Source organism: Moschus berezovskii, chromosome 8 (genome assembly GCF_049115385.1).
Source record: "Moschus berezovskii isolate FMDL1 chromosome 8, NW_MosBer_1.0, whole genome shotgun sequence".
In the NCBI taxonomy this organism is placed as follows: Eukaryota; Metazoa; Chordata; class Mammalia; order Artiodactyla; family Moschidae; genus Moschus; species Moschus berezovskii.
Genome location: NC_142467.1, coordinates 70,705,820 through 70,721,063, shown reverse-complemented (window position 1 = coordinate 70,721,063; position 15,244 = coordinate 70,705,820). Strand labels below are relative to the sequence as shown.

Below are 15,244 nucleotides of genomic sequence, written 5' to 3'. Positions count from 1 at the left end.
AGGCTATAAACAGTCACACTCATAGTTGTAAGAGCCCGGACAAACTTGTCATGCAAGTTAGAAAGCTATCAGAGGGGCTTGGATTGGAACACTCCTATTAAGCCGAGGAGAACTTTTAAACTACAGCTCTGAATTAATGTTTTCAGAGAAAGGTGGTTGGGGGGACGCCCTTGTAAGTATTAGAGGACTTGGTAAGAGGCGCAAGATAGTAAAGCAGTCAGACTCCAGTTTTCTTTGGGGTAGATGCTCAGGTAAGTCCAGGGGGTTCCTCAAACCCTGATTAGCCTTTGCCCGTCAGGCCTCTTCCCCAATTGACCTTTGCCATGGGTAGGGTTTCCCTCGCTGGCTCCCGGCAGACCATGATGGCTACTCCATTTCTTCTAAGGGATTCCTGCCCACAGTAGTAGATATAATGGTCATCTGAGTTAAATTCACCTATTCCAGTCCATTTTAGTTCACTGATTCCTAGAATGTCTACGTTTACTCTTGTCACCTCCTTTTTGACCACTTCCAATTTGCCTTGATTCATGGACCTAACATTCCAGGTTCCTATGCAATGTTGCTCTTTACAGCATTGGACCTTGCTTCTATCACCAGTCACATCCACAACTGGGTATTTGTTTTGCTTTGGCTCCATCCCTTCATTCTTTGTGGAGTTATTTCTCCACTGATCTCCAGTAGCATACTGGGCACCTACCAACCTGGGGAATTCCTCATTCAGTATCCTATCATTTTGCCGTTTGATACTGTTCATGTGGTTCTCACATGGACCACAGCCCTGTCTAACTCAATGAAACTAAGCCATGCCGTGTGGGGCCACCCAAGATGGACGGGTCATGGTGGAGAGGTCTGACAGAATGTGGTCCACTGGAGAAGGGAATGACAAACCACTTCAGTATATTTGCCTCTTCCTGAGGGGAGCCTAATTCAAAGAATCAGTCTTTCTCATATTTCATAACCATTTTTCCTTTTGAAAATGCATTTTGTAGGTGTGTTTCAACTTCCCCAGAGTTGTTGATGAAAGTGCAACAACTTGTATGAACAATAACACACACACCTGTTGTATGGTGAGTAGAAAATATAAGGCAATGACATTATCTAATAATATGTCGGCAAAATGATTAGGGATTTCTGTTGTGCTACAATACTCTTTGTGGTTTTCAGCCATTTGACCAATAGTGGTTGATAGAATTTTAAGCATATCCCCATTTATTTATGCCTGTGTGGTAGAAACAAAGCTTTCTAAATTATTTTCCCACCAGGGATCTTGGTATCCTGATAGTATGGATCTCTTGAATTTGTAATGGGGAGACAAAGGAGGTCCATTTGTCTCTTTGTAAATAAACACAGGGATAACATAAAATTCCAATAAGCATAAACCTTCTACTTGCCAGCTGTTAGGACATTTATGTGCCCAACCTGGAGAGAGTGAGTCATTTCCAAAATTGCATGTGAGGACAAAAACAGTCTCACAGGGTGCTTTCATTGGGAGTTTTGTTCATTGAAAGATATGTTAACATGATATTAAAACATAGATCCCTTTTTTGCAGGCTTTCCAAAAGCTATCCATATGAAATTCAATATGGGAAAATTGATGACACAAATTATTTATATTTTTCTCTTTAAAACATTTGTTAATCAAGTAAAGGGTGGAGTGAGGGGGTCCTAGGCTAAGTCAAGCTGGTTTCTAAGAATGGAGGGTAAAGTCAGACAAGAGATATTATGTTAATATGTTGGAGAATTTTAACAAAGGATGTGACCCTTGTTTTCCTTGGCACACCTGAGAGGTAAAGAATATTGCTGCTCTGATAATAGGAGGATAGTGATAACACTTCAACCAGGACTTTCACTTGAGCTGATTGATGTTTATTGAATGTAGTGGTGAGATCTGTTTAGGAAAATGATGAATCCATGATATGAATTGAAATTAGTTCTTACAAATTAACTTTCTCCAACCTTTTTCAGTAGAATTATGGGATACAGTGAGTAGAGAATAAAATCTCATCTGAGTTTTATTACCTCATATGAGAGTTGTAGTGACATTTTAGGATGTCACTTGAGTATGTGCCGAGTGAGGGGATGGTTGCAAGAAAGTCTTTGATATTTCTAATGTCTAGTAATGACACAAAGCTTTGACCCACTTTTGTATAACTTTACAATTTCCTTGATCTCTGTTGACATCTCCAGGTCCTAATTGTTGAATCCCAAGTATCAGTTCAGTTCAGTCAGTTCAGTTCAGTCGCTCAGTCGTGTCCGACTCTCCGCATCCCCACGAATCACAGCACGCCAGGCCTCCCTGTCCATCACCGACTCCCGGAGTACACTCAAACCCACGTCCACAGAGTCGGTGATGCCATCCAGCCATCTCATTCTCGGTCGTCCCCTTCTCCTCCCGCCCCCAACCTTTCCCAGCATCAGAGTCTTTTCCAGTGAGTCAGCTCGTCGCATGAGGTGGCCAAAGTATTGCAGTTTCAGCTTTAGCATCAGTCCCTCCAATGAACATCCAGGGCTGATCTCCCTTAGAATGGACTGGTTGGATCTCCTTGCAGTATAAGGGACGCTCAAGAGTCTTCTCCAACACCACAGTTCAAAAGCATTGATTCTTCGGCGATCAGCCTTCTTCACAGTCCAACTCTCACATCCATACATGACCACGGGAAAAACCATAGCCTTGACTAGATGGACCTTGGTTGGCAAAGTAATGTCTCTGCTTTTTAATGTACTATCAAGGTTGGTCATAACTTTCCTTCCAAGGAGCAAGTGTCTTTTAATTTTATGGCTGCAATCAGCATCTGCAGTGATTTTGGAGCCCAAAAAAATAAAGTCTGACACTGTTTCCTCTGTTTTTCCATCTATTTCCCATGAAGTGATGGGACCAGATGCCATGATCTTTGTTTTCTGAATGTTGAGCTTCAAGCCAACCTTTGCACTCTCCTCTTTCACCAAGAGGCTTTTTAGTTCCTCTTCACTTTCTGCCATAAGGGTAGTGTCATCTGCCAATATTAAATCAATTCCCTATGGTGCACCCTAAAAAGAATAAGAAATTATTTCCATTCAGCTTAGTGTAAGGACTTCAGAATCCCTGTTGAAGTCTCAACTAAATCTCTGAAATATATTTTCCTTATACTGAAGAAATGAATATATGTTACTGGCAAATGCAGGCCTAGTATGAAAAGAAAATGAGGTCTTCTGACTTTTAATTTGATCTTGTCATTCAGAAAACACATTTTAAGCATATTGAAATATAAATGCAAAATAATAGAACTCATGCTGAATGATTTCAGTTAGTTTTCATTTTTATTATTGCATATCAAAAATTATTTAAATTTATAGCATATCATTAAAAATTAAAAGCTTTTTAAGTTAATAGGGGAATTCAGGGTCGATGCATGTTACAGGATGCTTGGGGCTGGTATGCGGGGATGACCCAGAGGGAGGATAAGGGGAGGAGGGAGGTGGGAGGGGGAACTCATGTACACGCGGGGTGGATTCATGTCAATGTATGGCAAAACCAACCAATATAATATTGTAAAATAATTAGCCTCCAATAAAAATAAAAAAATAAAAATAAATTTGTGCAGCAAGAAAAAAAATAGAATAAAATAAAATACACAAGGAGTAAAAAAAATTAATTAATTAATAGGGAAAAATGCATAATGAAGAAAAAAGAAAGAGGTTGAAAACATGTATATATATATATATATATATATATACATAAACATATTTAAATATAAATATATAGATATGGATATACAGATATTTGCCAAAATGATTTGTGTAGACATGAGCAGTTTTCTCCTCTAGATTAATTTTAGTCTTTGCAAATTTAATGATAAAATAATACTTTAATAATTGCATGCTGATTAATAATAATAATTAAAATCTTATTTTATTATTAATTTGCAAGGACTAAAATTAATCCAAAGGAGATTTTAGTTGTTGTATGCTGATTAATGTGGCATCTCTTTGTTGGTAAAGAATCTGCCTATAATACAGGAGGCCTGGGTTTGATTCCTGGGTTGGGAAGATCCTCTGGAGAAGAAAATGGCAACCCACTCCAGTATTCTTGCCTGGAGAATCCCATGGACAGAGGAGCCTGACAGGCTACTATGCATGGGGTCACAAGAGTTGGACATGACTAAACCACCATGCTGATTAATAAATTTGTATTTAACATCGAGTTCTCATGGAAAAACTGTCTTTACATTTTCACAGAACAGATTCTCTGAATTGCTCTTCTCAAGGCCCCCATCACCTCCATGTTTCTCATGCTATAGATAACAGGGTTGAGCACTGGGGTAAGGATGGTGTAGAAGACAGCAAGAACCTTGTCCTCTGTTGGACTATGCAGAGATTTTGGACGGAGATAAGTGTAAGCAAATGGTGCAGAGTAGAAAGTTACCACAGTGAGATGGGTGCTACTTGTTGAATAGGCCTTCTTCTTCCCCTATGCTGAGTGCATTCGATACACAGTAAGGAGAACAAGGCCAAAAAAAATACAAAACAAGTGAAAGGCAACAAAAGAAAGATGGTGGTGCTCACAAACACTGTGTATTCATAGACCCAGGTGTCCATGCAGGCCAAGGTCAACATGGCTGGAACATCACAGAAGAAATGATTGATAGCCCTGGATCGGCAATAAGGGATATGGAGGGCATATATGGTGTGGGCACAGGAGTTAATTGAGCCCAGGAGCCAAGATACAGTTATCATAAGCACACATACTCTTCTACTGATTTTGATGGGATAGTGAAGAGGAAAGCAAATGGCCACATAACGATCATAAGCCATAGAAGCCAAGAGCAATCCTTCTTCAACTGCTAAAGTCAAGAAAAAGAAGCTTTGTATCCCACATGTAATGAAGGAGATAGACTTGTTTCCAAATAGAAAATCATAGGCCATTTTGGGTACAGTGTTGGAAATGTAGGTCAGGTCCATGAGGGAGAGCTGACTGAGTAGAAAATACATGGGTTTCTGAAGATGGGTGTCCAGAAAGATGAGAAGGATCATGGAGAGGTTACCAAATAGAGCCATTAGAAAAATGAGAACAATGAGAATAAAAAGGAATAGGCCAATTCTTGAAGATGGGAACAACCCCAATAAAGTGAAATAAGTTGATGTTTGATTATAATTTTCCATGTGGAATTAATATAATTTTTCCTAAGGCTGTGAAGAAAGCTGATCGCCAAAGAATTGATGCTTTTGAACTGTGGTGCTGGAGAAGACTCTTGAGAGTCTTGGACTGCAAGGAGAACCAACCAATCCATTCTAGGGGAGATCGATCCTGGGTGTTCATTGGAAGGACTGATGCTAAAGCTGAAACTCCAATACTTTGGCCACCTCATGCAACGAGTTGACTCACTGGAAAAGACTCTGATGCTGGGAGAGATTGGGGGTGGGAGGAGATGGGGACAGCAGAGAATGAGATGGCTGGATGGCATCACCAGCTCGATGGACATGAGTTTGGGTGAGCTCCGGGAGTTGGTGATGGACAGGGAGGCCTGGCGTGCTGTGATCCATGGGGTCGCAAAGAGTCGGACATGACTGAGCGACTGAACTGAACTGAACTGAAGGCAGACACAAAAGCAAGAAAGTCAAGTAAGCTATTTTGAAATTGCTGCATGATTAGACTGTGTACTATTTAAAAATTTATAACTCTTAAATGAATAACCGAACCTATTAATTTTGAAAAAGCAAAACTTTTTTGTTTTTTATTGGTCAAGAGACTAAAACTTGAAAATACAAACATTTTGGCCAATGAGCTTTGCAGGAAATCTTTAAAGTTGTAAAAATTTTATATTTTGACATCATTAGGATAAGTATGCTTTACTACCTTACAAAAACTCAAGTAACATCAAAATTAGATGAGATACTTAAAATATATTCTTAGGAAATCATGTAAATGCATATGTTATCTAATTATATTATGAATAAGTGTTTATCACCATTATGAAATGATTTATTTTCCATATTCAAACCCTAAGGCTTGCATGTAAATCTGTAGTAGCCTATCACTTATGTTGAGAAGGTATTATTCTTTCTTGAGTCTTCATTGAACAGAAATATTAAATCAAGCTTCCTTGAATTCAATAACATTATTTGAATCATCTATTGTGAAATCAAGATGAATATCATCCAAGTACCATCTACACAAAATTATAATCTTCCTCCTGAATGAGATTCTCAATGCTGTAAGTAACGAAGAACATTTGCCTATATGTCTCTACATCCATCACACTCATTGTAGTTTGATAAATCTGTGCAAAATCTCAAAAATAGTATATATTTTACATCTCTCTGCTTCTCTAGCATTTACATGATAAATAAATTTTGTTGTACACATTTAATTTTAACTTTTATCATTTTATTTTAAAGCTCCTCCTAGTTCTAAGTTAGAGTAAAACATTTAAGCACATATAATCTCTCCCTGTTAAAACACAACTATAATTATGATTAAAAATATATATTATAAACTAAAAGAAAGTGGGTGAACATGATGCACAATAAGAGATGAAATAGTTTAGGATCCTTTGAAAGAATAAATTTGGAAATAAAAATGGTCAGTCTTTTAAATGGAGAAAAGAAAAATGGCATCCAAGGGTTCTTCCTCATGGTGGGAGGAGGGATTCTTAAGACATATTGTAAGGGAACAAGCCATACAGAATTTTTGTTATTTTAGTTATAATAATAATAGTTTGGGTGAACTCTGGGAGTTGGTGATGGACAGGGAGGCCTGGCATCCTGTGATTCATGGGGTCACGGAGAGTTGGACACGACTAAGCGACTGAACTGAGCTGAACTGAACTGAACTGAATTGTTCTAGTGCCAAAATTGTTAGAATTTTAATAAAGTCTGCAACAGGAAGGAATACGGACATGTGGACATACACACAAAAGCACAAATACTTATTCACACACTGAAAAACTATGCTATGTAATACAATGATTTAAAAATGCAGAAAATGCATTTTTAAAAAATAAGAATTATATCTTTAAAAAAGTATAATACATTACTATTCTACATTATAAATATCATTAGATATATAAAATAAAGTGCAAGGTAGCAAAGTCTCTTGCAAATTAAAATAATAATATTAACTGACAAGGAAGACTAAGTGAAACGTTAAGTGACAAAATGAAAAATATCTATCAGAATAAAAAAAGGCAAGAAAATCATAAAATTTGTCTTTTAAAAAGTATAAGAGTTAGAGAATATAAGGGAAGAGATATAAACTTTTTATCACTCCTAGAAATTCATATAGAAAAAATGACTTAATATTATCAAAGAAGCATATTTTTCAGAATTTATATAAATGAACCACAATATTCAAAAAGCATGAATAGAACACAGAAAAATAAACAATACTCTTTGAAAGATATTTTCTTGAAAATTCTAAATGTCTTGAAAAGATTTTTTGAAAATTCTCAATGTTGTCTATAATTGAATAGTCTTAAAAGTGTCTTAACTGAGAAACAGAAATGATTAGAATTATTGTATAAAAATACTAACTAGGAACTTCCCTGGTGGTTCAGCAGCTGAGACTTCATGCTACCAACCCAGGGATCCTGGATTTGATCTCTGATTAGGGAACTAGATCCCACATGCCACAACTAAAAGTTCTCATCCTCCAGCTAAAAATCTCACATACCACAACTAAAGATTCTTAATTTCACAACAAAAATCAAAGATGCCAAATACTGCAACTGAAACCCAGTGCACCAAATAAATAAATAAATATAAAAAAATACTAACTAAAATGTCATCAGGTTTTACAATAACTTATGTTTTTGTATTTTAGTAAAATGTACAAAAAGATGGAAAAATGCTGTCAGCATAGCCATGTCAGAAACTGTGTTGCGACTATGTTGAAAGGATAAGAAAAGAGAAAAGCGTGAAGTGTTTATATGTGGGGCAGAAAATTTTCCATCCACAGTGGCTAAAGTGTCAAGAGATACTATTTGATATTTATTATTAGAAAGTAAGCATATTGATGAAAAATATATTGACAGTGGGCTATTGGGACTTTACTGGTGGTTCAGATGGTAAAGACTCTGCCTGCAATGCAGGAGACCTGGGTTCAATCCCTGGGTTGGGAAGATTCCCTGGAGAAGGGAATGGCAACCCACCCCAGTATTCTTGCCTGAAGAATTCCATGAAAAGAGGAGCCTGGCAGGCTACAGTCCATGTGGTCGCAAAGAGTCAGACATGACTGAGCGACTAACACTTTCACTTTCAGTGAGCTATTGAGATCATGTCCTTACTCTACTTGAATAAAATATTAAAGGGATGTAAAACTGATGTCGCAGTTGAAACTTGATCTCACAATTGACATTAGACTTATTGGTGAAAGACTAAAAGTTTTTCCTTTAAGATCAAGAACAAGGCAAGAATGTCCACTTTTGAAACTTCTTTTTTTTTATTTATTTATTTTAATTGGAGGCTAATTATTTTACATTATCGTATTGGTTTTGCCATACATTGACATGAATCTGCCCCTCTCATAGTACAACCACTACGAGTACAACCTCATAGTACAACCACTATGGAGAACAGTGTGGAGATTCCTTTAAAAACTGGAAATAGAACTGCCATACGACTCAGCAATCGCACTCCTGGGCATACACACCGAGGAAACCAGAATCGAAAGAGACACATGAACTCCAGTGTTCATCACAGCACTGTTTATAATAGCCAGGACATGGAAGCAACCTAGATGTCCATCTGCAGGCTAATGGATAAGAAAGCTGTGGTACATAATCACAATGGAGTATTACTCAGCAATTAAAAAGAATACATTTGAATCAGTTCTAATGAGGTGGATGAAACTGGAGCCTATTATACAGAGTGAAGTAAGCCAGAAAGAAAAACACCAATACAGTATACTAACACATATATATGGAATTTAGAAAAATGATAAGGATAACCCTGTATACGAGACAGCAAAAGAGACACAGATGAATAGAACAGTCTTTTGGACTCTGTGGGAGAGGGCGAGGGTGGGATGATTTGGGAGAATAGCATTGAAACATGTGTATTATCATATGTGAAACGAATCACCAGTCCAGGTTCGATGCAGGATACAGGATGCTCGGGGCTGTTGTACTGGGATGAACCAGAGGGATGAGATGGGGAGGGAGGTGGGAAGGGGGTTCAGCTTGGGGAACACATGTACACCCGGGGCAGAGTCATGTCAATGTATGGCAAAACCAATACAATAATGTAAAGTAATTAGCCTCCAATTAAAATAAATAAATTAAAAAAATACTGTCTTTTAAACTGTAGTTTTATTTTTAAAGTGATTTTTAAAAACTGAGTCACAAAGATACGAAGTGAGTTAATTGAAAACTGTGTAGTAATCTAGTAACTGAGATGGAAATTGTCCCCTAGAGTCCAAGTAATGTAGAATTTTCAACTGAAGCATGCATTTTTATACTCTCCACTCTTATCACTCTTGATCAAATGGTTCTCAAATAAATATGATTCTTGGTTACAAAATAAAGCTGTGTGATTACAGAGATGCAGAAAGCATGTGGATTTACAAGTTTCCTTAAATTTGTCAGATGTATTATGAGAAATCTCAGATGAGACTTTCAAAAATCTTTAAAGCTCAAAGACACTCTACCAGATTTCACAGAAATTTGGATTTCTTCTTCTCTTAAGATTTCTGAAGTAAACTAAAATGCTGAACTTTCTCTGCAGTTGTACCGCAAGGAGATCCAACCAGTCCATTCTAGGGGAGATCGATCCTGGGTGTTCATTGGAAGGACTGATGCTAAAGCTGAAACTCCAATACTTTGGCCACCTCATGCAACAAGTTGACTCACTGGAAAAGACTCTGATGCTGGGAAAGGTTGGGGGTGGGAGAAGGGGATGACCGAGAATGAGATGGCTGGATGGCATCACCGACTCTGTGGACATGAGTTTAAGTGAACTCCGGGAGTTGGTGATGGACAGGGAGGCCTGGCGTGCTGTGATTCATGGGGTCGCGGAGAGTCGGACACGACTGAGCGACTGAACTGAACTGAACTGAACTGACTGAACCTGCCTTTCTCATCATGTGTAGGGCTGGGAAACCAGATTACCGGGGTAATTTTACCAAAAGGCCTTTAAAGGGAGTCAATTCTAGTTCTTAAAAAATTGACTGATAGTACTCAATCTAAATTTTTATAATGAGAATTATTTTAGAGACTTCCCTGGTGGTCCAGTGGTTGAGAGTCTGCCTGCCAGTGCAGGGGACATGGGTTCAATCCCTGGTCTAGGAGGATCCCACATGCTGCAGAACAACTGGGCCCACTTGTCACAATTCCTGAGCCTGCACTCCAGAGTCAGTGGACCACAACTACTGAAGCTCCACGAACCGATAGCCTGCATCCCACAAGAGAAGCCACTACACTGAGAAGCCCATGCAGCACAGCATAGAGTAGCCTCTGCTCACCACAGCTGGAGAGGGTCCACATGCACGCAATGAAAAAGACCCAGTGCAGCCAAAAAAAAAAAAATCCCGAAGAATTATTTTGTATTTTTTCAAGTGTCTAGAATTTTTATCATTATGTCTTTCATAGAACTACAATACCCAGAAGTAGGTTCTTTGGAGTCTAGATAAATATACTGAAAGTCACTGAGTCATGTTCAACTCTTTGTGATCAGGCTTGAATATTGGAGTGGGTAGCTGTTCCCTTCTCCAGGGGATCTTTCCAACCCAGGGATCAAACATAAGTCTCGAACTCAGGTCTCCTACATTGCAGGCAGATTCTTTACCAGCTGAGCCACCAGGGAAGCCCCGAATACTGGAGTAAGTAGCCTATCCCTTTTCCAGTGGATCTTCCCAACCCAGGAATCGAACCAGTGTCTCCTGCATTGCAGGTAGATTCTTTACCAGCTGAGCATAGCTGTCCATAATTCCCTCACGTGGAGGCCTGCTTGAGATTCCACATTCCTTCAAGTGTTTCCACAATAAGTTCTAATAAAGAAGAAACAGAGTACAAAATGGCTTACATTAATCTACTGACAGGAATTTTACTGATACTATTTAATAATCAAGCAATATATATTTTCAATTTTAGAAAGTATACATTAAGAGAACAATCATTTTTTTTATAGTAAAAAGAGACCTAGAATACACAGTGTTTGTATGTGTAACTTTTTGTATGCTTCTAATTCCTATTACTTAGTGAAATCTGCATTATTAGGTAGATAATAATATGTCCTTCAAATTCGGTTTCACAATGAGAATATGTTTATTTTGCTTCATTAATAGTTACACTAAAGAGAGTTTCGGTTTAAAACTATACATAATTCTGGCCTATCATCTACCTACAAGAAATGTAAGATTAGATTAAAAATGTAAGAATCTGAACATGCATTTTTTAAGCAGAACAGATGAAAAGAAATATGAGCTATTACAAGCTACCTATGAGATGAAACACAAAAGCACTGCATGCGTGGCTATAAAATATCATTAAAGTTCAGCTCAGTTCAGTTCAGTTGCTCAGTCGTGTCCGACTCTCCGCGACCCCATGAATCACAGCACGCCAGGCCTCCCTGTCCATCACCAACTCCCGGAGTTCACTCAAACTCATGTCCACAGAGTCGGTGATGCCATCCAGCCATCTCATTCTCCGTCGTCCCCTTCTCCTCCCGCCCCCAACCTTTCCCAGCATCAGAGTCTTTTCCAGTGAGTCAACTCGTCGCATGAGGTGGCCAAAGTATTGCAGTTTCAGCTTTAGCATCAGTCCTTCCAATGAACACCCAGGATTGATCTCCTTTAGAATGGACTGGTTGGATCTCCTTGCAGTCCAAGGGACTCTCAAGAGTCTTCTCCAACACCACAGTTCAAAAGCATCGATTCACACACAGTTCAAAAGCTATCAGCTTTCTTCACAGTCCAACTCTCACATCCATACATGACCACGGGAAAAACCATAGCCTTGGAGCTGTAATTTTAGCATCTTTATCAATATCCTTGCCATGACTGTGTGCACGCTAAGTTATATCTGACTCTTCAGGCTCCGCTGTCCATGGGATTCTCCAGGCAAGATTACTGGAGTTGGTTGCCATGCCCTCTGGAATCTCCCCAACTCAGGGATCGAACCCGGGTCTCTTACAGCTCCTGCATTGGCAGGTGGGTTCTTTACCACTGGCACCACCTGGGAAGCCCATCCTTGCCATACCATAATTTCAATACACCTGTCATCCATCACAATTGCATGATTATATAGTTTTCAGTTGTCTTTTTATGCTACATCCATTTGATTTTCACAAAATCTATGCAAGGTTGTTTATTCTGATGTTATTTTTCTTTCACTGGAAATTCATTGATGTGTGCAAGAAGTAAAAAGGAAATAAAGAAAATGTAAAAGTTAAAGGCACAAGATACTTCAATTTTACTTTGTTTTTTTAAAAAAATATGAATTGGATAACCATCAGAAAAAATACAGTTAGTTACTTGTATTATTTCTAGAAGTTATCCTTCAAATTATTTATGCATATAAATAACAAATATAAAATAAACATAAAAATTATTTATATATAAGTAATAAATATATATATATTATTTATATACACACATATAGGGCTTCCCAAGTGGTGCTAGTGGTAAAGAACTCACCGGCATTTCAGGTAGATGTAAGAGATGTGGGTTAAGTCTCTAAATAGAGAAGATGCCCTGGAGGAGGGCATGGGAACCCATTCCAATATTCTTGCCTGGAGAGTCCCATGAACAGAAGAGCCTGATGCACTACACTCCATAGAGTTGCAAAAAGTCCGACAAACTGAAGCAACTTATGCACCTAAGCATATCTATTTTCACAGGCAGGTAGCGTTAGCCATTTTTAATCTTCATTATATTTTCCACTTTATATTTTCATATAAAATTTAGACAAGTAATTTCTAGACTTTGATTTGAAAGTTTAAATTAATATACAGTAAGAGAACAAGTAGGAAGCAGTATTAAGATTACAATGGATGCTGTGTAACCACTCTTCATTCATAAAAATATATATTTATATTAAAATGAGCAGGAAATGAGAAAGACTGTCCTCCACAGTCAGTCTTTATTGAGCATTGGCCTTAAGTGTTAGATTTATTCTTCAAGTGTAACTCAGCACATCCAAAGCATACTGTAGTATAAACCATATTGGCTCTATCTCTTCTAAGACCCTTATCTCATTCCATTTTTAGAAAGCACATTTATGGTCAGGTCCAAAACCACTTTCTGTTATCCATTTCATTCTCTACAATTTCTGCTGAACAGTACTGTAAAAAGTGCAGTCACTCACTCGACATCAAACTCCATTTAGAATCTTCTGTTTCTTAACATAACAAAGGTTACATAGATCACATCACTCCTTTTCCAAAGTGATACCTAAAATCCAAAATGATTTCAACCCAAGTAATAACCAACACTGCCAAAAGTGTTAATCCAATAGAATCAGCCTCTATAAGATTACACAGTGTGCTTACATGAAAACGTCTCTACTCCTAAAAAATTTGATTTATATTACCTATGCATTTAAAGCATTCTCTTTCTAGTTGCATTCTATCTCATTTTCAGAGGATACATAGCAGCCTCTGGATACAATGAATCCTTCCTTCTTTAGTGAGTATTGTTTATCCTTCAATTTCCTTTTGTCCCATAAATTTCTTATTTCAATTATGGTCAAAAAGATTTTAATTTATATGAATATTTATTGCATATTTTATCACAGAATGTCATAATTATTTTCAGTTATATTTCAGCATACATTATAGATGAAGGTAGGCAAATGTACTGTTCACTGTACATTCAGAATAATAGCTCATAGACAATACCAGCAGTTACCAATTTTACCACATTGCACTATCATTTTACAATCAGTAATTTGCAATCACATCAATTATCAGAATTGCATAATAATAAGTGTTAGGTTTAAAAAGAGCTTCATGTCTTAAAAAAAATGTGAATAAGCATTTGCACAGCCCATTTATTGATTTCTTTAAGGATATATATTTTAGTATATTAAAATATTTGTTAAACCAGGTTAAATCAAAAAGTTTTCTTTTTTGAGTTCCCTGGGTAATGAGATGTCTAATTGTGTGTGTGTATATATACATCTATATATAGAAGTACTTTATTCTGAATAAACTTTTCTTCAGCACTTGCTGAAGAATCCTTCCACTTCATTAGTGAATAAAAATAAAATGCAATTAGGATTAGTACCTTTTATTATATCCAGTTTCACAAAATCAGTGGCTTGACTACAGCAGTTCAATCTTCATAGTATAAGCAAAGTCGTTTTCTGAGTAGACGTGTTTGAAAAATTTCTAAACTAATGTAAATGTTAAATTTTATCTCCACCTATTTTAAATACCTCTGTGTGAACTCAGGAGCAACAATGATTTGATTCTAGGCCCTTTTTACCTGAACAGTCAATTTAATCCTTTTTTTTTTTTTTTTTTTTGATGGGGGAGAGTGGGTATTCACTTAGCAAAATCCACTGGGATTTAGACAGTCTAGGTCAAGTTCTTAATATATCAGGATGACCATAAGCCAAGTTTAAGAAAGGAATTGCAATAACTTCTAGAGATATTTTCATTCTTAAGGGTCAATTCAGTGGGGGAAAAAAACAAATTGTTTACTCAGATTCTTCCAACATTATTATGCTTCTAAACTCTGTGGATCATGTATTTCACTTACTTTATTATACTTTGTTATTTTTTTGTTCTCACCATGTGGCTCGTGTGATCTTCCCCAAACAGGCGTTGAACCCAGGGCGTGACAATGGAATCACAAGTCCTAACCACTGGACAGACAGGGAATTCCTGAGTATCCTATATTTTATATGCTGCTCATCAGTTAGTGAAAAGTAATAATTTGTCTGTATACATATATTTATTATCCAGTTGTGATTATATTGACTAAAAATTCTAATAAATCAAAAGGAATGTGTTTAATGAGATCATATAAACAGAAATTTTGCTATCACACATGTTGGAGTTATTTTAGGTACTGCATAATTGCAAATTGTTTTCATTCTATTAGAAAAACTATTAAATTAAATTCTGAAACAATTTTCATGTATTAAACTAGTAAAATAATATTGCATGCTATCTGCAATGATATTTAGAAAATATTCAATAACACGTGTTATTAAAGATTAAAACTTAAAGTGTTCTTATTTTTTCCCAATTTTCAGTAAATGAATTAAATACAATTTTTACTTGTGAAGCAGTAATATTGGTACCATCTAAATTTTTTAAAAATTAT

At 36.9% G+C, this 15,244-nt stretch overlaps 1 pseudogene; it reads right to left on the bottom strand.

Annotated features, from left to right (window-relative positions):
- Positions 1-4,201: 4,201 nt before the first annotated feature.
- LOC129559118 (olfactory receptor 2L2-like) lies at positions 4,202-5,139 on the bottom strand (annotated as a pseudogene).
- Positions 5,140-15,244: the final 10,105 nt, after the last annotated feature.